Below are 24,336 nucleotides of genomic sequence, written 5' to 3'. Positions count from 1 at the left end.
TCTGTTTGCCCATAGAGTTGGTAATACCAGTTATAAAGTCCTCAAACTAAACATGAACAGATTTCAGTTTTGAAGGGATGGGAAGGAGGAAATGCTAAGCACTGTTCTGCTGCTACAATTTTTTGATGTTAGAGGACTACAATGGGTATAAAATGTGTTCTTTAGGCACTCAGCTCTGCTTTTGAGTCATAGGAGCAAGCACACAGATAGAAATCCCAGCTGCTTCCTGCTCTAGGACTGCTTTGTTTCTGCAGCAGATTTTGGATTACTTGCTTCCAGATTTTACTTTTTAAATTTGATATTAGTATATTAAATTTATGGGATGGTTTGGGGTTTTATTAACTTACTTTCTGTGAAGTACTTTATTAATGTATTTTTGGTAATGCATTTTGTATGCATAGGTTATGTGCATAAAATTTATGAAGTAGTTGATATTATCCTGTAGGGAAAAAAACCCTTGCATTTAATGTACTCTGAACTTGTGTGATAAGGAATTAGTATTATAGCATTGCTGCCATTCATGGCTGGTTTTAGTTTGAATTAATTTTTAGTTTTGTAAAATCAATTGAATTTTTTTCCAGCTGGAGATAAATACTTCCTGAGAGGTGAAAAAAAATGTAGAAGTCTATGGTACAGATAAAAAACTTTAATTATTGCTCCATTTTCAATATACTTCTTTTGTTGCAATAACATCAGTTTGGCTTTTTTGGAAAGGTAAAAAATGAAAAAGTAAAGCTAAAACCAACTTATAAAAACTGGCAGAAAATAAATATTTTCTTGGATTTCTGTCCTCCTTTTGGAAAAAAAACCTAAAAAGAAAAGGCCAACCCCAACAAGAACAAGCCCTAACCAAAATCTACACAAAATATTGTATCAGCACACTTTTCTAAAGTTTAAGGTCAGAAGGTACTATTGGATTGTCAAGTCTGTGTTTGTGCAGCAGAAACCAGTGTCTGTTTTCCTGTAGTGTCAAATATCTTATGAATATTTAAAGAGAAACACAGGATCACACAGCTTTCTGTAAATTACTCTTTGCCTCATAATTTCCAACAGGCTGCCCAAGACTTCAAAGGATGACTAATCCAATACTTTTCTAATAAATTGCTCTAATCATCAGGCAACTTTGATTTTTGTGCTCTCACTGAGCTAGAATTTTGAACTTAATTCAATTTCTTCATTTTGGGCAATTTTTTATATAAGAGGAAAAATACCCTTGAGTCTTAAAATGAGCCTTCCCCTCAGAGACAATCAGGGTTCAATTTGAGACTTACAAGTCCTGCATGTCAGTGTTTATGATGGTTGCCACTTTTTCCAGAAGTTTTCCTGATCACTTAGGAACAAGATGTTGCCAGTGAAGTTTAGCCAGGGGTAACAGTGGTAAAGAACATATTAGTAATATCATGACACAGGTAAATATTTATTCCCCTACTTGAAAATCTATTTCAAGTTACCTGCTTGCAAGCAGGCAGCTGGTTAATCTTGAAATTAATCTGGAAGCTGTCATAAATGAGAGCAATGTGGAGGGCAGAGAAGTCTGCTTTCTGCTGGAAAGTAGTGGGCATTCTTAAATAATTGTAAAATACTTAGTCTTGTTACTATTACATTGAAATTACATCCCTCTGAAACTACTTCTCCCAAGGGAAAGCTCCTGCTGCCACCACAGCTCTGAGATCTGTGCCTTGCCCAATGTAGCACTCTCACATTTCTTGCTCTGGGCATGGGCTTTGGTTGTCTTGGCGAGCCAAAGGTGTCATCTTTTCTGCTTGTATTGATCAGCACAGCCCATATCCATCACTTCCTGGGTGCTCTGGTATAAAACAACTTCATCAGTGACAGTGCTGAGTGGTAGCTCCTGCCTGCTTTACTCTGCCCAGAAATTAGGTAATATTTGTCCCGCAAATCACCTGGCCTGCCTTCGGTGTTGGCAGTTCTCACCAACCAGCACTGAGCCTCTGACCTATTATCCCTTTACTGGTATTTTTGAACTAAAATAAAAAAAGGCTTTTAATACTTTTAAATATTAATTATTAGGACAGGATCACTATTCTTTCTGATTTTGGAAAAACACTGACATTTTGGAGCCAGTAGCCACACAGTATGCAGGTGTAATTTTTCAGGAGAAAATGGCTTTTATGAGAATTAGGATTCTAGGGGTCTCCCTTTACACAGACTAAACTGTCTGGTATGAGCCAAAGCAGAAATGTGCTGCAAAAGTGAGCTGGAGAAAATGTGCCCTCTGTCAGAAAGGGATAAACAGATTACATGCTTAGAGAAATTAGAAGTCAGAAGTGAAAGACCCTTCCACTCACCCCAATTTTAGAGAGCAGCCTGAGTGCCATGAAGGAATATCAAGCATAGTTTTGTGCAGCATAACCCAGGCCTTGGAAGTTACTCCTTGGCTAGGTGGCATCGCAAATATCAGAACTCATGCAATATAATTTAAGAAAAATAAATCAAAAGTAGAATTCAGAAATGTCTGCTTTGCCAGGATACATAAATATATATGATTTTGCTATATGTAATCTTTAATATAGGCCAAAATGCTGCCCTTGAAATGTTATAAAAATAAGTAAATTTTAATTTTCTTTGAAAGTCAAAAATAGTCAAGGGAAAACTAAATTTGGTTTCTGTAAGAACAGTATTTCACCAACAAATTATAGTTTTAGTATGCTGGATCCCAATATGATATGTGATAGAATCAGCAATCTACAAAATTCCTTTTGTGTGTGGAAAATTAGGTATTTCAGTAAATATTTTCAAAAATTTATTAATATTTCATTACTGCAATATATATATATTTACTCATAATCTTGCTCTAAGATGTGAAAAAAACCCCAAACCAATACCAGCTCACCTTTCTCTAACAAACACCTACTATTATGTAAGAGCTTTGTGGATCCCTCATTATGGATTCATTGATCTTTTTTTTTTTTTTTTTTTTTTTGATAGTAAAAGGCTAAACAAAATTTTTCAATAAGAACACATGTAATTCTAGTTGCTCAACAGTGGCTCAGAAGCAAGCATTTTTTATAATAATTAAGTAATAAAAGGGACATAACACTGCCTAGAGCAAGAGATTTTTGTATAATGAAGTAGTAACATCCTAAGATTACAGATATCTGTTTAAAACAATATCCCTTAAAGAGGCAGGAAAGGAGCTGTGTAAATTATCAATGGATTTCAAAGGTAAGTGGGTGGCTATCTGCCTCATAAACCTTCTTTAACAACATAGGTTTATAATCCCACTTCTGATAGAAAGAATCCTGGAGAGACCTAAATTTAGAAAAAATTTAAAAGATAACTGTATCCTTTTTTTTTTTTTAATATATGAAGTTTTAAATGAACATTTTGTTTCAAGAAATTATGTTGAAGCATTCTTTTTTTTTTTTTCAATAATGGATGCCTTCTATGAATCATGACAATGGAGCTTGTAAGTGATGTTGTTGTTAAGTTCAGCCTGTGTTCCAATGCCTGCTATGGATGGAACAAATATTTTCAAAGATTTCTCATTTTCCAGATCATTTAGCTACTCTTTGCAGGGTGCAAACTAATTAGGTTTCTTCATAAAGGTCTCTGTTTCTTAATATACAAAAGCTTTTTTCTGTGCTGTACCTCAGGTTGCCTGCTTGCACCTATCCTAGGTACTCTATGAGCTCTTAAAAATCCATTTAGCTACTGAAATAAATCATGAGCTCTGAAACAGTACTTGGAGTTACTGCAAATATAGCATGTATCAACATCTGAAAAATTTTAATATTCTGTATTTTTCATACTTTCAATTATGCACTTCAAAGAATGCACAAACACTTTAAACACTCAAGTCTATTGCTTCAATACACCAGAAGTCTTGGACATCTGTGGATACTTTTGTTTGTACCTGATAGGTAGCCCCTGGTTTTTGCACCTTTTTTTAGTTGTATATAAAAAATATATGATATGAATTATTTTCAAAAAAAGCAAAATGACTGTGTACCTCACATTAACATGTGCACCAATAATTTAGGTATAAGTGCACACATTCCCCTTCATCTCCTCTCCACTCCACCCTCCAGTATGTTCCTGTACTTGTGAAACCTAACAGTTTTCTCAGGTTGATTTCTTGTGTACAAATGTTGTGTGCATTTTAGGCTATCATAGAAACACATGACTAGATGAAGTGAGAAAATAGTCACAGCAACATGAACTCTGAAAATGGAGACTCTGAGCATCTTTTTTGATGCTGACTTGCCATAAACTTGTTTGGGTTTAATTGCTTGGCTACCAATGATGCAGGGACACTGGCAGATAGCCTTGACTCACTTCTTCCAAAGCATGTATGGATGTTTATCTGCAGGAATACAGTGAACCTCAGGATGCCCTGGCTGTGCCTGTCCTCAGCTCTTGCTGGGACAGGAGATGTCTTTGCTGCCCCTTAACCTTAGTGTTCAGTGAGAAGAAAAGTTCAAGAAGAAAATGAGGAGGATTCTCCAGGCAGGGTGATAAGTTCACATAGTGGTCCATATTCCAGTTTTTTACCTGGAGCCCATAATGAGAACTAAAAGAAACTTCCCCCCAGAATAGGTTCTTTTTCAGAATTAATGATTAAACATAAGTATGTAGGTTGTCAATAAAGAAATTCTTCAATGTTTTTTCCTCCTGACATGAAGAATCTTTTTTGGTTTGGTCAGTGATATAAATAATTAAACATAGTTTCTGTTCCCTGAATAGCTGAACATATCTTAGGAACCAAATAATATCTCAGGTGTTAATCACTAAAAGGTGAGATTCATTTGTCATAAGTATTCTGCAAAATTAATTTAAAATACGCTTTTCTCATTAAATCTCCTCTCCTTTAGTAAAACCAGTCCTTCAAATGTCCTCTATATAAAAAAACCAAACACCTTTAAACAAAATTGAACACTGTGCTATAAAATTACAAAAAAATCTTTATTAAAGGACTGAACCTTTAATGTTAAGACTCAATTGATCCGTTTTTCCAAGCAATAATTACAAATAGAGATCTTTAGTACTTTTCCATATGGTGAACTTGACTTGTTTTATTATCAGTTTTGGGCAGGAAACAAACTGTAGTATGGTAAATAACATTAAAACATATTTGTTAAATAATTATTTTTTTACATAATATCAAAAACTTGACCTGAATGCACATTATGGGCTAAATTTTATATTTTTATTTAAATAGAAGTATTCTTAACTATGAAGTTAATAAGCTAGGCAGTGGTAGCAGACATCTTAAGTATTTCAGAATTCTTTTCTTTGTTGTAAAATGACAGTTTCTAAAATGTAGTTATTTAAATGTGGATATTTTAAAGATGACTTTTTTTTTTTACAAAGGCTTTATTATAAGAGGGAGATAATCAAAAAGCAGTGGACTCATTGTTCATTTTTCATGGATTTTTGAGAAAAGGTTAGCTATGTGTTTCACTAATTTTATTGAGGACAGGATTTATGCGAAATACAAATAATGTAAAAACATACAGTTGAAGTAAATAAGATCATAAAAGACAAAAGTTAAAAAGTTACAGTACAACTGGTATTGTCTAGTAGAATTGAAATCCTAATGACTTTAAATATATCCTTTATATCTGTGGATAATGTTATGGAACTAAGAGATCAGCTGTAGAAGAAATTATAGGAAGGGAAAAGAGCCAGTCAGTGAATTGGATCTAATATCCATTTGAGAGTTGATTAGACAAGTTATAGAGTGGTGGTGGCAAACCAGATTGCTGTGGTTAACACACAGCCTTAAGAGGAAGTGTTATTTGTATGAGGGCAATTTTATGTTTTCCTTGTGCACTGGAAAAAGCAGCTGTGCATGTCATGCCCAATATTCACAGATTGGGGACGGGCACTAAACAGAATAAGAGTGGAGAAGGATTGTTTGTATTTAATTCTTTTACTTACCACATGCTAAAGCAACTAAACAAACAAAACTGCAGGAAAAAACAAACAAAACCCAAAAGCTCCCCAAACATCCCCCACAAAAACATTTCTGCGGTCTCCTCACCCTGTGATGATAAAATTTATTAAAAAAAAAAAAAAAAGAGCAGATCCAAATTTTTAAGAGATGATGGTTACTTAGGAAAGACAAAAATGAGCATTTGCTGTGACTTGGGAGTCACCTGAGTACATTTTGTACTTGGAATGCACTTACCTGGCATAAGCTGTACCACTTAGGTGTCACTAGATTTCACAGTTTGTTTCTTTCTTCCTTCTCAGTTTTAACTTATTTGACAGAAAATGAAATTTGCTTATGTGAACCAGATACAAAATTTACAAAGACAATTCTTGGCAATGTTAGAACAGGTTGCAATTTCGAATGTAAATTTTTTTTTCTCCCTTTGAATCCACACAGAAACAAGAACAAAAAGAAAGTTTGTGACTAAGATAAGGTAGAAATTGCACCCCTACATTTTTTTGTGCTTGTCTTTCATGTGGAAGCAAAGTGGCATGTAGAGTTCTTCCATCTTTGGAGTGTCTTGCAATGTGCTGGCTCTGGAACCTCCCCATAGAGCCTTTGACTTCAGAAAGTGTGCAGCTGAGGGAATGCGGCTGTCCCATGCAAGAAGGAAAGAATCTGAGGATTTAAGGAAATACCATGCCTAGAAGCAAACAGCCTGCACACCTTGAGATCTTTTCTCAGGACATGTCTTCTTTTTTCTATGTCCTCTTTTTTTCTATTCCATAAAAATGAGGACACTGAAAACTACAGGTCTCAAAACCAGAATCTTGGCTCAACAGATCATTCCCTTCTTCTCAGGCTCCCTAATGCTGAGCTAGAGCCCACACAGCTCCTCAGCTCTGCTGCAGGATGATGCTCTTGCCTTTACTTCCCCAAATTTATTTAACAGCAGGGGACTGACACCTGCTGATCCAGAACGCTCCTCTCAGGTAATCTGCACGTAGTGAGGTTCAACATAATGAAATAGAGCACTTAATTTCATTTGAAACTCATGCCAGTGTTGCAGCCAGATTTAAAACATTTTTGTTGGTTTGTAAATACACACAGCTGAATTGTTCAAAGCCCTGCTCCTCTGAAGATTCATGTTTGTGCATAACCTCAGACAATTTATAGTCTTCCTGAAATCAATGGGACTGCTGACTTTCATCCTGGCTCCTCTGAAAACAATTTCAAATTTCCCACTGACTTCACTAAGGCCAGGCTGTTCTCAAAGTATTTTAAGTGCTGCATGCTGGGTAACAATACAAAGGGATGGAAGCCTTGAGAAACTAGATGGGCTTTTTATTGTGAAAGTGTGTTTTGGTTTGGTTTAATTTTCTTGTGATATGGTGATATTGTCTAGCATTCAGATAAACATACTTCAGAGAGGAAGGCTGTGGTTCAACTTCCATATTTTTGATTTTTTTAACCTGTACTGCACCTTGACTGTTATTTCCTTTTAACTCTTTAGCTCTTCATCTTTTGTATGGGGTTTTGTTTCCTGGTGTCCTTCTAGTAAAAGACATGATCCTCAAAAGGAGTATTGCTCTGACACTACATTATGGACAAAATGATAACTCAGATTCCTCAATACACGGTCCCCCTTCTGGTTTATACCACTGTTAATGCTATTTATTCTCATTTTATGTATTCTTCTTCAAGCCAGCCTTGGAGATCAGACTTTGTCCAGACTTTTCTAGATTTGAGTTACACCTCATTTGTTGAGGTGCCCTTTTTGCTTCATCTCTGAAGCATTACATCTGTGCTACAAATGTTACATATCCCCTCTGAAATATACCTTTTACAGTCTGGACTGGGGACCTGATGTCATGTTTAAAACTCCTGAGAGAAATAAATTAATACTTCCAACCTATCTTACAAGTACGCTTGCCAGTAATAAGATTTATTTTTGAGCCTTTTTCAAGTCACCTTATTTAGTGCTTTGTTTGGTATCTTCAAGTCCTGTCAGACAAACATCTTACCTGTAATGTGCTGATCATTTATTCTTTGCACATAAATATACTGTAAAGTATGCCCTGTTGGAACCATCTCCTGGTACTCTTGCCCACCTTATCAGCCTCAGTTTATCATGTGGAAATTATTTCAGACTGTTGATCAACTAAGAAGTTTTATGATCAAATGGCTTGCAATATGACTCCTATTATAATTTTGGTCCAAAGGTGAAAGCTAGATTTTCACTTACAAAATCTGTGCCTCAATTTGTACATTTTTACCTGATCATTATTACTATTTATCCCTGTCCTGTCTCTAGTAATCACTACAAAGATATGTTGGCTATGCACTAGCATTTATTCTCATGCTGCTTTATAAAATGTCTGCATGGGCAGTACATTATTTAAGTGTTCAGGGATGGAAGTTTTATTTATGGTTTTCTTCATCAAACACTTCACAAGAGCCCACAAGCTTCTGAATGTACCTACTTCAAAAAGATGGTTGATCATGCCCATAAATAATTTCTTTCATGCTTTAATCAGAATGATTTGATTCTCCTCCCATCTGCCCTCCTGAAAAACCTAACAACTTCTTAGTAATTTTGTGAGTACAAATTTACTTTAGAGTTGTCACACTAGACTGCACATGCACTCGAAGCACTCTCAGGTGCTATAATGATACATACTCTCTGTTGGGAGAGAGAATTCTGCATTTGATTCCCCAATGAATTCCACATGGGAAAATGTTTCTAGCTCAAACTAGCTTCCTACATATTTAGTTTTTTTAAGTGTTTCTTGATAAATATTAAACTATGTCATTGGAGATTCATCTCCCTGCTCTTTCACTTGGTGACAATTGTGCTCAAAAGCCACAACATTCATTCTATGTTTCTTAGAAGGGCAGGATTCTGTGTTAACTAAATTTAAATTACTCCTTGTTTTATGGTATTCTTGATTATAGTAGGCATTTATAAATAGACATTAAAATGAACCACCTGCCTGATAGTCACAATCTAGATAGAACATTGTCTGCTTGCATAGATGAAATAGGTTAGTCAAACACATAGCAGCTACTGCCATTTCTCTGCAGTGCAAAGATGTGTCTATTTACAAACCACACGATAAAGTTTGGAGGTTTGATTTGAATTTAGTTGTCTTTTACTGGAGAAGTTATGGAATCAGAACATTTCTCTTATCATTTTATTGATGGCTGTGGGACATTCTTTCTGCCTTTCTATTTTCTATCCTGTATGTGGAAATATGCCAAGTCCTGTAGTTGATTTGTCTTTTCTTCTTTCTTGAGTCCTGGTAAATTTTAGCTTAAATCTGTGAATTCATCTATACCAGTGGATGTCAGAATATCAAACCTGTAGCTGAACAGTTACAGTTGCCTTGCTAATTAGAGTCATCTTTTGGTGTTAACTCTGAAAACCTGACATAGTACAACCCTCAGCACCTGTCTTCCATTACACAATTTTTAATGTTTCAGATATTGGGTATTAGAATCAATGTTGTTTGACAATTTGTTTCATTTATAAAAGTAAATAAATCATCCTTGTTACCTCTTTAGATTACTTTATTAAATCGCTGTTAAGCCTTTTAATCATTGGTATAGCCCTTCCAGCAACTTCTACAGAAGGAATTTCTGGTTTATTTCTAATTAGTTGTAAACAATATGATAGCTCTCTTTTTTACACCCCCACTTTTTTCTTACTTTTTTCCCCATTCTTCCTGATGGCTCTTATTGTTGGATGAAGCTTGATTCTACATCTGTCACAAAATATTTTGTTCTAAAAATTGCACAGCCCTGCACAGTACTGTGCTCAAGTTTTCTAGGGTTTTTTTTTTCCCTGCTAAACATATGGCAGTAGTTGTAGTCACAGCCCTGATAGAAGATGTTAGGCTACATGAATCTTTCAGTGAGTGAAAACATGAAAAGACTGCTTATAATGCTGCATGATTATTTTAACAAAGCCTATGCTCCCAGGAAAGGGGTGCTTGAAGTGCAGCTAGCATTCTGACCATGACAGGTTCCTTTCCAAGAGTCTCATCTCCATTTGCATTTCTATTGCATTGAAAACGCTCTTGGGCACATGATGTGATTTTTGGGTTGATCCTGTGCAGGGCCAGGAGCTGTACTTTGATAACCTTTTTGGTCCCTTCCAAGTCAGGATAATATTTGATTCTATGATTTCCTGTAGTGGAAAGAAGCTGTAAAGCTTTTGCAGAATTAGATCTTAATCAGAGTACTTATTTAGCTACAAGTAGCAATATTTAAGAAAAATAAGAGACAAAAAGAAAGACAGTGGAAATAAATTCTAAACCAAGTACATTCGTTTTAATACTCTCATTTAATGTCTATATAGGTTGTGATGTATAAATATTAGGGTAATAAGTATATTAAAATGCTCTTAATAGACACAAACAAGGTCCTTTTAATTATAAATTAACAATTTATCTTTTTAATTTCCCAAATTTTCATGAAGATTTAGAAGTGTTATTGTTTCCTGTTCCTTACAGAATAAGTGATATTATAAGTTCTAAAGGAAAACCTTCCCCAGAATATATAAGAGATGTCTCCAGTCCCTATACTGAATTTCACTTTGAGTTTGCAGGATAATGCAATTTCTCAAACAGCACTAAGATCTTTAAATCTTTTAAAGTTGTACATACATGTGATAGGTATACACCATTTGATTTCTAACTATGGACTCTGGGGAAATGTGCTGCAGGTTTATTGCCTTCACCTAGTTCCTTTTCTGCCATAAAGTGTTATGTGGTTAAAGACAAACCAGAATTATTTTAGCAAATCAAAAGATTGTGGTCTTAATTATGAGGTGGCAAACGGCGATGAAGAGTAAAAATAAGTAGCAAAATTATCAATATTTACAAGAAGAATTCATCTTGGCTGCCCTGTTATGTCTCATCCAATGCTATTGAGATCTGCCTTAGATAAACTTTTAAACTTGGGGATGTTTATTGCCCTTCAATAGTGAGGCCTGAGGTTTTGCTGTGCAATTGTTAAGAAGCTCCTTTTTAGAGTAAGTCTGTCTGCCTGGGGTTCTGTCTCATGGGTTCTGGGTTATGCCTCTCCACTTCATCAAAGAGGTGTTTTGGGGTCTCTCAATTTCAAGCTTTTCACCTGCTATATTCAGTTCCTAGGAATGCAGTTCTGGTGGTTCCATTTTTCTTGTTAGGTTTGTTTCCACTGAGTAACAATAGTGCATCGACAGGGGTGGTAGCTGAGCCAATTCTCCCTTAATAGAAACACAGAATTCAATACTTATCTCAGTAATTTTACTTTGTTAGAATGATTTTAATACATGAATGATACCATATGTACATGGTTAACATACCATATATAATAAAATGGATAAAACCCACAACCTTTCCAGGCCATTAATTTTCAGCATGGCCTTAGCTCAAAATGCACTAGTTTGAAATTTATTCCAAGGAGCTGATTGTTGCAGATGGCTGTAGTGGGCAGCAATAATGTATCTAGGATTTTTAAAGTGTCTTTCCATGATGACAAACATTAACAAGCAGATTAATTTGTGGCTTAATTGTAAAAGGTTACCCAAATAACATGGCCTTCAGAGCTGCCTTTCCAAGTACAGCTTGCTACAGAACAATTATTTTGGCCAGCGCACAGGAAAAACTGGAAGCATCCTCTCATTTGTTATGCTGGGATCAGCCTGTGGTGATCCTACTACCCTTGCTTAATTAATCCAATTTTGGCTTTAGACTTCTGTCTCTGTTTGGCACAACAAATACAGCTGTGCTGTGAATTTTACTGGAAGCAAACATAACTGTGCTATGCTCTCAGAAGGTTTTCATGCTGAATATTTATTCTTTTGACTCATTTCATAGTTAATATGTGCAGGCACTTGCGACAGGTTGCTACTTGCTGACTGATTGGCACAATTAATTTCTGTGTTCCAGTTGAGCTACAATCCTGAAACACAGTTTGTTCATTCATTATGGGCTATTGCACAGAAATGGGAAAAAAAAAAAATCTCTCAATTGAAAACTGACCTTTCCATCAGATACTGTCAGTCCTCTGGCTGAAATTTTTAAATATTCATGGGCCCTTCTACATATTAATTGGGTAGCAATTTTGAGAAGCATATCTGTTTCTTCAGGAGGAACAAAGAACAGAACACAATTCAGATTTGTGAATTTGGAGATACAGTTTTTTAATACACAGAACTCCAGACTGTTCTGCTTTTTCGGTATTTTGCCATCTTCTGTAAAGCATTCCACTTCTGTTTAGAAAAAAAGAAGAGGAAGAGTAGTTGTCATCCATGACTCTGTTCTGAGAGAAACAGAGGCTCCAATATAGAATTTGAACAAACCCATGCAGAAGACTGCTGCTTGGGATCTGGGTAAGAAATGTCACCAGGAAATTCTCCAGTCTGGTGTGATTTATTCTCCATTACTGTTTATTCAAGTGGACGGTGATGAAGTCACAATAAGAAGTTTGAGGAGGATGAATAGAGACCTCAGGGTCCTGGAATGGAATAGTTGGGGCATTAGGAGCACAAGCAGTGTTCTCCTCCATCTTGTCCATTGCAGGCAATACACAGGAAGAAACAGGAAACATGGCTCAGAGCTGTATACCAAGTACCCATAATCTAAAGAGAAATGGTCAGGGACCCACTACACCAGTTGGAGGCACATTTGTCTATGGGGCTGAATAGGATCCAATGAAGTGTTTTGAAGGAGCTGGTGAAAGTGCTTGTTGAGTCACTTTCCATTATTTGCTAGCAGTCCAGACTGACTGGGAAGGTCCCAGTTGACTGGAGGCTAGCCCATCTACAAGAAAGTTTGAAGGAGAATCCACAGAACTGCAGGTCTGTCAATTGACCTCAGAGCAAAGGAAAATCATGGAGCAGATAAATGTCTGTGCCATAATGTGGCATGTGCAGAGAATCAGGCCCAACAAGCATGGGTTTATGAAATGCAAGTCCTGCTTGACTGACCTGACCTCCTCCTATGTCAAAGTTATCTCCTTAAAGATCTGTGCATGCTGGGATGTAGTCTGTCTGGACTTTAGTAAATCTTTTGGCCCTGTCTCCTGTAGCATTCTGGAGAAACTGGCTATTTATGGCTTGGACAGGCGTACCCTTCCTCAGATAAAATACTGGCTGGATGGCTGGGCTGAGGGGTTGTGAATGGAGTTATTATTTGGCAGGCAATCGCTGGTGGTGCTTCCCAGGGCTCAGTGCTGGGGCCAGTTCTGCTTAATGACTTTACTGATGACTTGGATGAGGGGATCTAGTGCATCCTTAATTCATAAATGATGCCAAATTAGGTGGGAGTGTTGATTTGTTGAAGGGCAGGAAGGCTCTGCTGAGGAATCTGGACAGGTTGGATCAGTGGGCAGAGGACAATTGTATGGAGTTTAACAAGGCTGAGTGCTGATCCTGCCCTTGGGTCACGACAACCCCATGCAGTGCTACAGGCAGAGTGGCTGGGAAACTGCCTGGTGGAGGAAGACCTGGGGCTGCCTCTCAGTAGCTGTCTGAACAAGAGCCAGCATGTGCCCAGGTGGCCAAGAAGACCAGTGTCATCTTGGCTCGGATCAGCAGTAGTGTGGCCAGCAGGACCAGAGCAGTGATTGTCCCCCTGCACTCAGCACTGGTAAGACTTCACCTCTAACACTGTGCTCAGTTTTGGGCTCCTCACTACAAGAAGGACATTGAGGGGCTGGAGCATATCCAGAGAAGTGCAACAGAGCAGTGAAGGGTCTGAGGCACAAGTTTTATGAAGAGTAGCTCGGGGAGCTGAGGGTGTTTAGCCTGGAGAAAATGAGTCTCAGGGGTGACCTTGTACTGCTCTACAACTGCCTGAGAGGAGGTTGTACCCAGGTGGGGGTCAGTCTCTTCCCCCAGGTATCAAGTGCCAGGTCAAAAGAAAATGGCCTCAAGTGGTATTATTGGAGGTTTAGGTTGGATGTTAGGAAAAATTTATTCTCTAAAAGAATGGTCAGGCTTTGGAATAGGCTGCTCTTGGGAGAGGTGGAGTCTATCCTTGGAAGTGCTCAAAATCATGTAGATGTGGCACCTTGGGGTATGGCTTAGTGGTAAACATGGCCGCACTAGGTTAACAGCTGGACATTCTTAGATAATCCAAAATAATCTTAGAGGCCTTTCCAGGCATAACAACTCTATTATTCTATGAAGAATTATTACATTTCTTGAGTGTTATGTCATGGTTCTAAGCAGGGCTTATTTAGGCACAGTGTTGTGCAAATACATCTCTCTGATTTCTAGGCACAGTGATTAATTTTTCAACCTAGAACATATAATGATTCTCCTGGTAGAATCTATGTTGTTTACAGATTTTACAGAGAAATATAAATGCCACTTTACTACTACAACAGTCATGTTTTTCTTTTGCTTTTTCCATAGACAAAGCAGACATGAAACATTGGAAGACTGTAGGGAAAATAAGTTATCACATGCTATTTGTTCACTGGCTCTGAATTTAAGTATCTCTTGTTTCTAAGGAGAGGATGAAGATGGCAGTTGTTTAAAACACAAGAAATTATCAAATAATAATTCATTAATGACTTGATTCCAATTCTGAAACCTTGATAGCATGTTTCTCTTTTGTGATCTTTATTAATAAGGCCTCTCTGAACTGCCCAGTGTTCTTTAGGGCTACACAGTCCAGTACAAGAATAAAAATTCTATTTAACGGAGTCTGAAGAGTGCAGGGTGTACCTATAGTTTTATTTAGTCTATGAAAGTATGCCACTGCAGTTTATTAAGTGATGGAAACAATCTCAAAACTGTAATAGCTGCAGAAAAAAAAAAGTTAGTCACTGAAACTGATTTGATATGTACAATTATACTTTACATAGTATACTCCTGAGAAGCTTTCCTTCTAATTACTTAGAAATGTTAATCTCCTTATTACTTAATTTATAAAAAACCTTGAATGCTTTAATTCACATTTCTCCTACTAATATAATTAAAGAGAAAAAGTAATACACTGACATAGAACATTATAAAGGTAACGTAACCAGAAAATTGTACCCATCACAGGAAACCTAGTCAAGATCAAGCAAAGCGTTTGACGGTGTCATTGTCTAAACAAAAAATGTGTTTGTAATGTAGCACAAATGAAATCTCTGCATTGCAGCACGACACGGTGGGATATGGGTTAGTGTTGTAGTTCTCATTGCTGGCCATTAGAGATGATAGAGGTACCTCTTTGTTGGTAAGAGTAGCACCTAGAAGAAGGAAGTCCCTTTGACTGAGCATGTCTTGGTTATAGTAAGGGAGAGGGTGCTTTTTCCCTCAGTTATTTTCCATAGTAGCACACAACAGAAGCATTTTGCCTATTGCAAAAGTTGTGCATTAGCTGTAAAGTTATCAAGGAGAAGAAGGGCTAACAATGAGTTAGAAGAGGATGGAAAACTAAACTTGAGGAGTACGGAAAAGCATGAAGTATTGATCTCCATCTCTTGACAGTTCTCTCCAGAGAAAACTGGAGACAAGGAATCATGCAGTGCTAGAAACTATTGTTAAAGTTAGTGGAAGAGGAAAGCATATAATCTGGGGACTCAACATCCTTCATCTGTTGCAGAAATCATGTGGAGTGAATCTATAAAACAAACCAGTAGCATTGAGGTGCTATTTTTTCTGAAAGACTTTTCTGTCTTAGGAAAGATCCAATGCACATGTTTTATAATCAGCGACTGTGATTTTTTCCAGTGTCTGGGAGCAGCAAATATTAGAGCTGATAATTATAAAATAATCCACAGGTCTAACACAAGTGCAGAGCATGCTGAAGGCTAATTGATCCTATCCCAATGATGCCACATGATTAGAAGAATTAATTAGAATATTTAAAACTGTATATGATCATAATAGTTAGAAAAATCGTTGAGTGTGTTGTGGCAAGGAATAGGTGGGAACTGTTGCTTTTTAAGTCTCTGCCATGAATGGGTTGGAATTTATTTTTTGCCATCTTGCATTTTGTGCTGCCAATCTACTAGAAAGCAGACAGTGGATTAAGAAATCCTTTTCCATGTTGCCAGAGATTATGCATGGTTTCTGCCCATCTTCTCATTCAGACCACTAATTTAGGGTTACAACTGACATTAAAATGATATTCTGTATTATCGCAGAGTGCCTAAAATTTCATTTTGGAAGTTATAGCAGTGTTAATTTATTAACCTTCCTTTCACCTTAAAGGATCAATTTCAGGTCATCTCAGATCCTAACAGAAGTGCACATTGAGTAATTTTTTAGTAGTTTTTTATGGAGTAGTTGTGGTATGTCCCTCTTCCTTGCAAGCATGTTTCATCCTATAAGGCAGGTTAAGTAGCATCAACAAAAATGATTCAACCTTGGAGTAACAGCCAAGTGAACAAATATTTCCTCCATCCTTTTAGATAAGTGTAGCTACAAGTACTCTTATACTGACTTCAGAAATAAATTTTAATGGTACAAAATAATCATTTAAGGAATTATTTAAAGTATTATTCATATCCTTCACTCACTGCAACTCCATCCCTTTTTCTTGTGACTGCATGGGACACAGCACATTGTATAAAAACACTAAGGCTGGCAGTGGTTTTCAATTGCCAGACTTTTCTGTTGGTTTCCTCTCAGTCCCGTTCTCTGATTTTTTTCTCATTTTCAAGAAAGATGGTTAAACCTTTTTTCTGCCTAGTGTTCATTAGTGCAGATAATATTTGTACTTGCTAAAAATATGTCATCTCATTTCCTGGGTTCTTTTATCTCTGAATTTTCTTTTATCATGTTCCCATTTTTTAAAAAATTGCATGCATTAATTTTCGGCCTACTCCCTTGACTTTTTAAAATATATCTCTGCTTTTCTCTGTCCATTTTTTCCCTATATTCTTTCTCCATTTCTATTTAGCAATATTATTTTCCTGCATAGCATATCTTACTGTGAAGACCAAAATAATCCTTAAAATGCTTATGACATCTTTTTGAAATATGTTTAGAAACAGCAAATCTTATACTATTTTGGATTATGCACATATGCTGGCTAAGCATGTAACTTAAACAAATTAACATGATGAGCCACATTTCTGAAGGTTAGTAGGAGATTTTTTAAATTTGGACTAACCAAAAGCATGAATGAAATGGCAAAATTTGCAACTAGTTTAATAGCAACTGCGCCCAAAACAAAAATAGTTTTTAAAAAATTCTTAACAAATTTTTTTTTTATAGAAAAAGAAGAAATGCAAAAACTGTCAGCCTCTGGTAATCTAAGCAAAGTGTCTTTGTAGCCACAAACACAAAGTCATCACCAGGAAGAGGGTTCTTTGAAAATATTTACTGTATCTATATAAGGGCGTCTCACTCCTTGCCTTTTGATTGGTTGCTTTTGATGTGACTTGGAATTTTGTGTGATCCCACTTATGGCTGGAATCTAATCAAAGACTTCTCTCAGGAACAAAAAACCACTTTGCAATCCTGTGGTAATAGAACTACAATGGTGAAGTTAAGAAGAAACAATCAACCAACCAAAACAACCTCAAAGCTCCCACAAAAATTGGTTTAAATATTTATTGGAATTCTTTCACACAACTCCTAAGAATAAATTCATTCAGTTCAGAACTTTTAGAACAATAAAACTGGTGATTTATAGTAAGGGTGGAGGTTCACATATAGTATATTACATGAACTTGAGCATTTTTATTGGACATTTACAATTATTTGCCACTATAATGCCTCTATGAATGGCACTTTGGATTACATAACATTTTTATGTAAATTGAAGAATTAACATTATATTTTCTAATTTTGTGGCTAATTTTATTGATTATAGAAAAGTGGTTAGTCACTTGTTCTTTATTTACTGTGCCATATTGGGCTACCACTAATAATTTTTTGGATAGTCTTTGTTATAACTTTTTCAGGCTAATGATTTTAAAAAAATTGTTGGCTTACTTTTGCTTTCAAAGGCTGTGCTGTGAAGTCCAGTGCTAATGTCAGGTATAGCTCTGACATTGCAGAGGTCAAGGTAATCTTTTTTGCAAACAGTATTAGGTGCTTGGTAGGGATATTTTTAATTATAGTAAATAGACTACCTGGCAATATTTTGAGGTTTTAGATATTAGCCCATATGATCTTTTCTGCACTGAAACATAGTAGATTTTTGCTGCCTTGGAGGCTTTATTTTTGTTGTGGGAGCAGGGGGAGACAGGCATACTTTTTCCCCCTTTCTCTGGTTTATATGATAATTTTTGGTGGTAAATAGGCAGTAAAAGAATTAAATAGAAATTAAATATGCAATAACTAAAGCAAAACAGTGAGCAGTACCAACAAACTGACCTAAGGCTGGATAGCTTCCTCTTGGTATTTATTAAACATTGTGTTCTGTGTTGAGGCTTTTCCATCTTTTTAATTGAAAAAAAAAAAGAGAGAGAGAAATAGAATTTATAAAAGGACATATTTTTGGTAATATTTTATAAAATGACATGGGTAGTTGTGCACTGTATATGATATTGTGATATTGCTGAATGCTGTAGGTGCCACTCAAAGGGTAAATTTATGTCCTCCACAAACACTGCTCTAGTAAATGAACCTTTGAGACATTTCTTTGTAAGGTTTAATTGAGTTTGCTTGCATAAACCAAATTTAATTTAAATAATTTAATTGAATAACGTAGGATTGAAACAGGGCTAACAAGGGCGTGTTTCTTTTGTTATAAAGAGAAAGAATTGAATCCTTTGAGTGATTAAGACACAGAGTTCACAGCTGAAGACAAATTCTAAATTGCAATCATAGCTACATTGTCTAGCTCAACTATATTCTTATTTGATTTATACACCTGCAGTTCTGCAAAAAGTAATTTAAAAAAATTAACAATGACCACTATCTATGGCTAGGTCCAAAAATGGCTCCTAATACCTCTTCACTTAAAAAAAGACTATTTGAAAGGCTATTAGAAGTAGGACATCAAAATTAAGTATTTGGAAGCTGTTCCTTCTCTGGATTTCTTAAAAAAATATATTCTTATCTTGCTTTTTCAGAACAATGCAAGGAGAGTTCTGCCCACATTTCAGGAAGATTGACTGACTTAAGTTCATTTTTCTGGATGGTGCAGGACATTTGCCTCTGAGAGGACAGTGTTTCTTGTTAACTTGATGTTAGTTACATTTTGAAAAGAAAAAGCACTAGGCTGAAAATTGAGTTGTGTGTTTAGGAGATGCATTTATCATTAAATAGGAGATGCATTTATCATTAAATTAAGAGGGAGCAGTATCAGAATTTCATTGTGAAAGGACCTTAGGAAATTCTGCAAATTGGCTGATCAATAGCTTAGATAGCTTTCTGTGAATGTGCATCAAAGCTTTTCCTGATTTTCAATTTTTTAGTAACTTGAAACTATAGCAGCTGGAAAAAAGAATAAAGAGTATGAAATTACATTGGCATAGTTAACCTAAAAAGAATGGATTTAATAAAAACAGAAGTAACAAGAGAAATGGAAAAAGAAAGAGCAACATGAGTGAAATATTGGAGAATGGAAACTATTCAAAAAGCTTTTTGATGATCCAGATGAGTTATATCAATTAATCTATGTTTGTTAACACCTTCAAAGTAATCTGATTGGCAGTAGTCCTCCCAAAAATCTGTTCTAGAATAGTAATACTTTTCTGGTGGCTGTCCAATTTGCTATTCTGTATTTCCCTAAATCTTTGCATGAGTCCTTTCTCAAGTGTTTTATCTCTTCTATTCTGTTTTTTTTTATTCCTTTTGACACAGAGTCTTATCAGAGAAATATTTATATGGTGCAGTTAGTAACTCAGCAACTTCATACTAGACTTCCTTCACTCGTGGACAAATTGCCAGGTCCTAATAACTGTTACTGTTCAATTTATTAATTTGTACTAAAACCCCTTCTATTGATGCTTTTTGTAAAAAAATAGTTTCTATGTCTCATGCCTTGTGAAGAAATGAACCTTCCTGACCTTCTCCATAGTGAACAGTGATGAAAGGATTCCCTTGTGATTTCTGCAGTGGTCTTCCCTTTCTTTAGGGTGCCTTTTGTCCTTTGATAATCTGCTGGCCCCACTGACTCTACAGTCATCCTATTTCTGTGCTTGAAAACATTTTATTTTATGCCTTCTTCAAGTTTCATCTCAAAGTATCACCTGTTTTACTACAGTTTTACATTTAGTTTGCTAGATCTGTTTTATTTTTCTCATATAATATATGAACAAAAATTTTTATCCTTTTGGACCATTTCTTTAATGTGCTGGATTTTAAAATTACTTTAGTTATTATTTTATTGTGGAAAAATCTTTATTTAAATATTCCAGTATCATCATCACCATTTCACTTTCACCCCAACAGATACCTGAAAGTTTCACAATCTCACCCTCAAAATTTGTGAAACAGAAATTTAGAGAAACTTAATAACCAAGAATCTCTGAGAGATGTGCATTAATCAGCAATCCCATATCTTAATATGGGTCACTAAGATGTACCCAATTGGATCTTCTATATTTTTGTCAAATTTTAAAAATAGATGGGCACTGAACAGAGCTATTCCTGGAGTGTACTTCCATGTAGTTTTTATCATGCATGACTTTTTCCTTTTATTTTAATTTATCTCAGTTCTTGGTACAATTTTTTATCTTTATAATGAGCCATACCCTTAAGTTCTTGTCCAGATATGGCTCCTTGGACCTGTTATTTTGTGTTATGAAGTCTGACACAAAATTTTTCACCTAGTATATCTCTGGAATACTTAATTTCAGTGGCATTCTGAAATCCAAGTCTTCTCAGTATTTATACTGTTAAGCACATTACTAAAAATTTAGATAGGGATAGAAATTATGAGCAGTTTAAATTTCCAATGTATTTTCGGGGCATTGTTCTTGAAACACATATTTTTAGTACTATTTTCTGGGGGCATATTTACATTGTTTTATTCTATGTTTGTTTGCAGATGGTATTCTGGAACTTATCTTCAGTTATCTTTCTAATGCAAATGATGCTTGTAAAAGTAAAGAATTTAGCAGTATAAAAATGAAAAACATCATAGTAACTGAAGGTAACAGTGTTTTAGCATAAGTATATCTTGTTGACACATAAATGTGCATGATTCATTTAATTTACATTATGTAGCTAAGTTAAATTGACTCTAAATTGATGCTATGAAAATGGAATTACCTATTCCTTTCTCCCATTTTTATAGCACAAAGTAAGGAGGAAAGTACCATTGCTATTATAATTTATTTTTTTAGATTTATGACAAAGCTAAGGAAAAGGCCTCTCATATGCTCTAGGCATCATTGTAAAATTACTTTTCAGGAAATTAAAAAGAAAGTATAAATCAGAAGTTTTACCACATCTACAGCCCAACCAATCAAAGTCAGTAAAGATGATGATGTTTGTCTGTGGTTGCTCACACCAATGCGTTTATTTGAAGGATCAATGTTGTAAATTATACATTTTAGAGCACTCCTTTCCCAGATGCCTCTGTTTTTTGCTCTATTTTTGGATCAGAATGAAATTTCAAAGTAGCCTCAATACTTACCTGTTGGGTTTGGGGTTTGTTTTCTGTTTTGTTTTTGTTTTTGTTTTTGTTTTTGTTTTTGTTTTTGTTTTTGTTTTTGTTTTTGTTTTTGTTTTTGAATTGCAATGTTTTCAGCCAATGAACTGCTAAGAATGAATTGCAGCAAGTGGGCTCTCAACAAATGTAATTGGAATCTCAGTAACTAGAACCTTAGGGACCACAGAAAGGACAAAGGAATTATATTCAGTACAAGAGAGAATAAGTAGGAATTGTGAAATGAAGCTCCCACATAAATACAGTAGAGAGTATGCCATGGATAAATTTTAGTTGCTATGTGTAGAAATACCTAGGAATTTTGCCTGTGGTTACACCACATATGAATTATTGACTCTTTCTGAACTTGTGAAATAAAAAATCTGTAGTTTAACCTTTTCTATATAAGTATGACTAGAGGCTGTCTTATATACTTGATTCTAGTCCTATACAAAAATAAATGGGCAATTAAAAGTAATTTATGTAGAAAAAAATCCTCTATGGGGCTGAGAGAGAAACTCTTGACTGATCAATAACTTGGTCTGTTTCTTGAGCTAAAGTGAAAGCTCTGAACAAGCACAGTCTGCAGGAAATATTTCATGCTTGATCTGCTGTTCATTTCTTATCCAGTCCCAGTCTGCTATTATTTTCAACCAATGTTCTTGGGTTAAGATCAGCATTGATTTCCATTTTTTGCACTTCCATCAAATGTGTTTGGAGTGCTCCACACAAAAAAAATTGCCCTGAATTTCAGCTTTCAATGGAACTTTTTTTATGGGCTGGATATAACATGACTCACTTCTCCCATATCACAAGCTTTAAGTAAAATCAAATGGTTTGGGGATATTACTATGCAGAAAGAATTTTTCTTTTCTTCATTCTATCCTTAAGATGAGAAACTAACATTTTATATTTCCCATGGGAATTGATTCCTTTTTATTTTCCTAGCCAGAAGAATTTGTTAGGTTTTTGTTTTGTTGGGTTTTTTTTCATTTTTGGGGGGGTGAAATCATTAAATGCCTTAAATAAAAAGTAGCAATCATAAACCAATAAACAAAAACCTAGCTCTATTTTACTTTACCTTCTTGTGGTAAAGACAAGACAGTTTTCACAAATAATACTCAATAGGAATTTCTCCCCTTATCCAAAGGGAAAAAAAATAGTTAGCTCTATCTGAACCAAACATGATACATACAAGACAAATACATGGCACTTTAGCAAAATGCAATCCAGTTAGGGCAACCTTTCTTTCAAGGTGTATGCACTTGTATTCATTGACTGGTTTTGACAATCAAAAAGAGAAGGAGGGAAATAGAAGTGAAAAGCACAATACTTTCAGGTCTGACCTTTAGGAGGTACAGTCAATACCAATTTAAAAACCATACTAAAAGACAGTTCTTAAAATGTGCAGCTACTAGCTGAACAAGTCTGCTGGATGACAGAACATATGACAGAAAAATCATCAGTATTAAAATTTTTCATTTGTTTAACACATTTCACAGTCACTTCTTTCCAAATTTATGCTCACAGGAAATGTAGCTAAGTCTGGAATGCAAGGAAGAATGTAAAGTCATAAAGCTCTCAGGTAAAGAAAAATGACCCTGGAGAGATTAAAAATAAATTCTGTGTAGTCTGTTGGAATTAAGTTGCCATTACCATCATATTGGAATGATGCTGCATAAGAAAGTGTGATGAACTGCTGCTGAAATGCACCTGAGTTTGGCATCTTAGTATTTCACAAACACTGATTTCCCTTAGATAAGAGTGTATTTTGACACCCAAGAGAAAGTAAGTATATAAATGAAGGGGAAAAAATATACAGTGAGAAAAAGTAGTAAATACAAAAACTCTATACATTTAGTGAGCAAAGGGCTTTTTATACTTGTGGCTTTATATATGTGTTTTATTGATGTATCACTAGCTTGCACAGAATAATTAGGGAGTGCAGAACTTCACTTGGCAATTCCAGCCTGAAGCCCATAGCTTGCAGCTGATTTATACATGAAGAGAGAATCAGATTCTGCTGTTTGAAGAAACCATTTTACAGAAGAGCAGTGGCTGTGGGTGACAAGTAAACAGAAACATGGAATATTTCTTTAGGGAAGCATTGGAGCTGTATAGTCCCTTAACAGAAAGAATGAAAATAAATGTACACAGAGTTTTTATTGTTCTTTAGGGACATCTGTTTCTTTCCAAATCATAACCAGACTAATTTCAAGATTTCTAGGAATTTTATTATCCTCCAGGCAAGGCAAACTAAGCCCTCACTTATACTTCAAGTGAAAAATTTGGTTTTGGATGAAAACTCTTAATGTGTGTTCATTTTACTGGTATCTGATATAACTACTCATATATGACTGAGCAAGGAGGAAACAATATGATCCTAGCTATTCTATAGCACACCAAATAGGACTTCTGTGCATCCCTGAGCAGCAATATTGGTTTTTAGAAATGAAAAAAGCTGTCCTGTCAGATGATGTTAGCAATGACAGTGACAGATAATCCATTGCAAACTCTGCTAAATTGTTTCTCTGATTAGTTTCTTATCATATGAAGTGTGCACTGAGCTTCTAGTTTGAATTTGTATGGCTTAGTTTTCCAGCTCTTACATCCTTGCTGTGTCTCTGTGTGCTGGACTAAAGAACTCATTATAAAAGTTTTGTCCTGCTGTAGATACAAACTGAGATGGATTCACTACTGAATCTTGCACGTGGTAATTTTAAGTAGCTTGGCCCTCTTTACTCTTTCATGTTGTTAGCCAGCTCTTTATAGGTTGCAATTCATTCCAGTGAGACAAGTGAGTCTAGCTAGAGAAACCAAAAGAAACTGAAAATTACTCAAAAAATAAGTCTCATCTACTCTCCCTCACCTCTTCTACTTTCTCTGAAAAATAGA

Source organism: Serinus canaria, chromosome 4 (assembly GCF_022539315.1).
Source record: "Serinus canaria isolate serCan28SL12 chromosome 4, serCan2020, whole genome shotgun sequence".
Lineage (NCBI taxonomy): Eukaryota > Metazoa > Chordata > Aves > Passeriformes > Fringillidae > Serinus > Serinus canaria.
Note: the sequence above shows the minus strand (reverse complement) of the source record.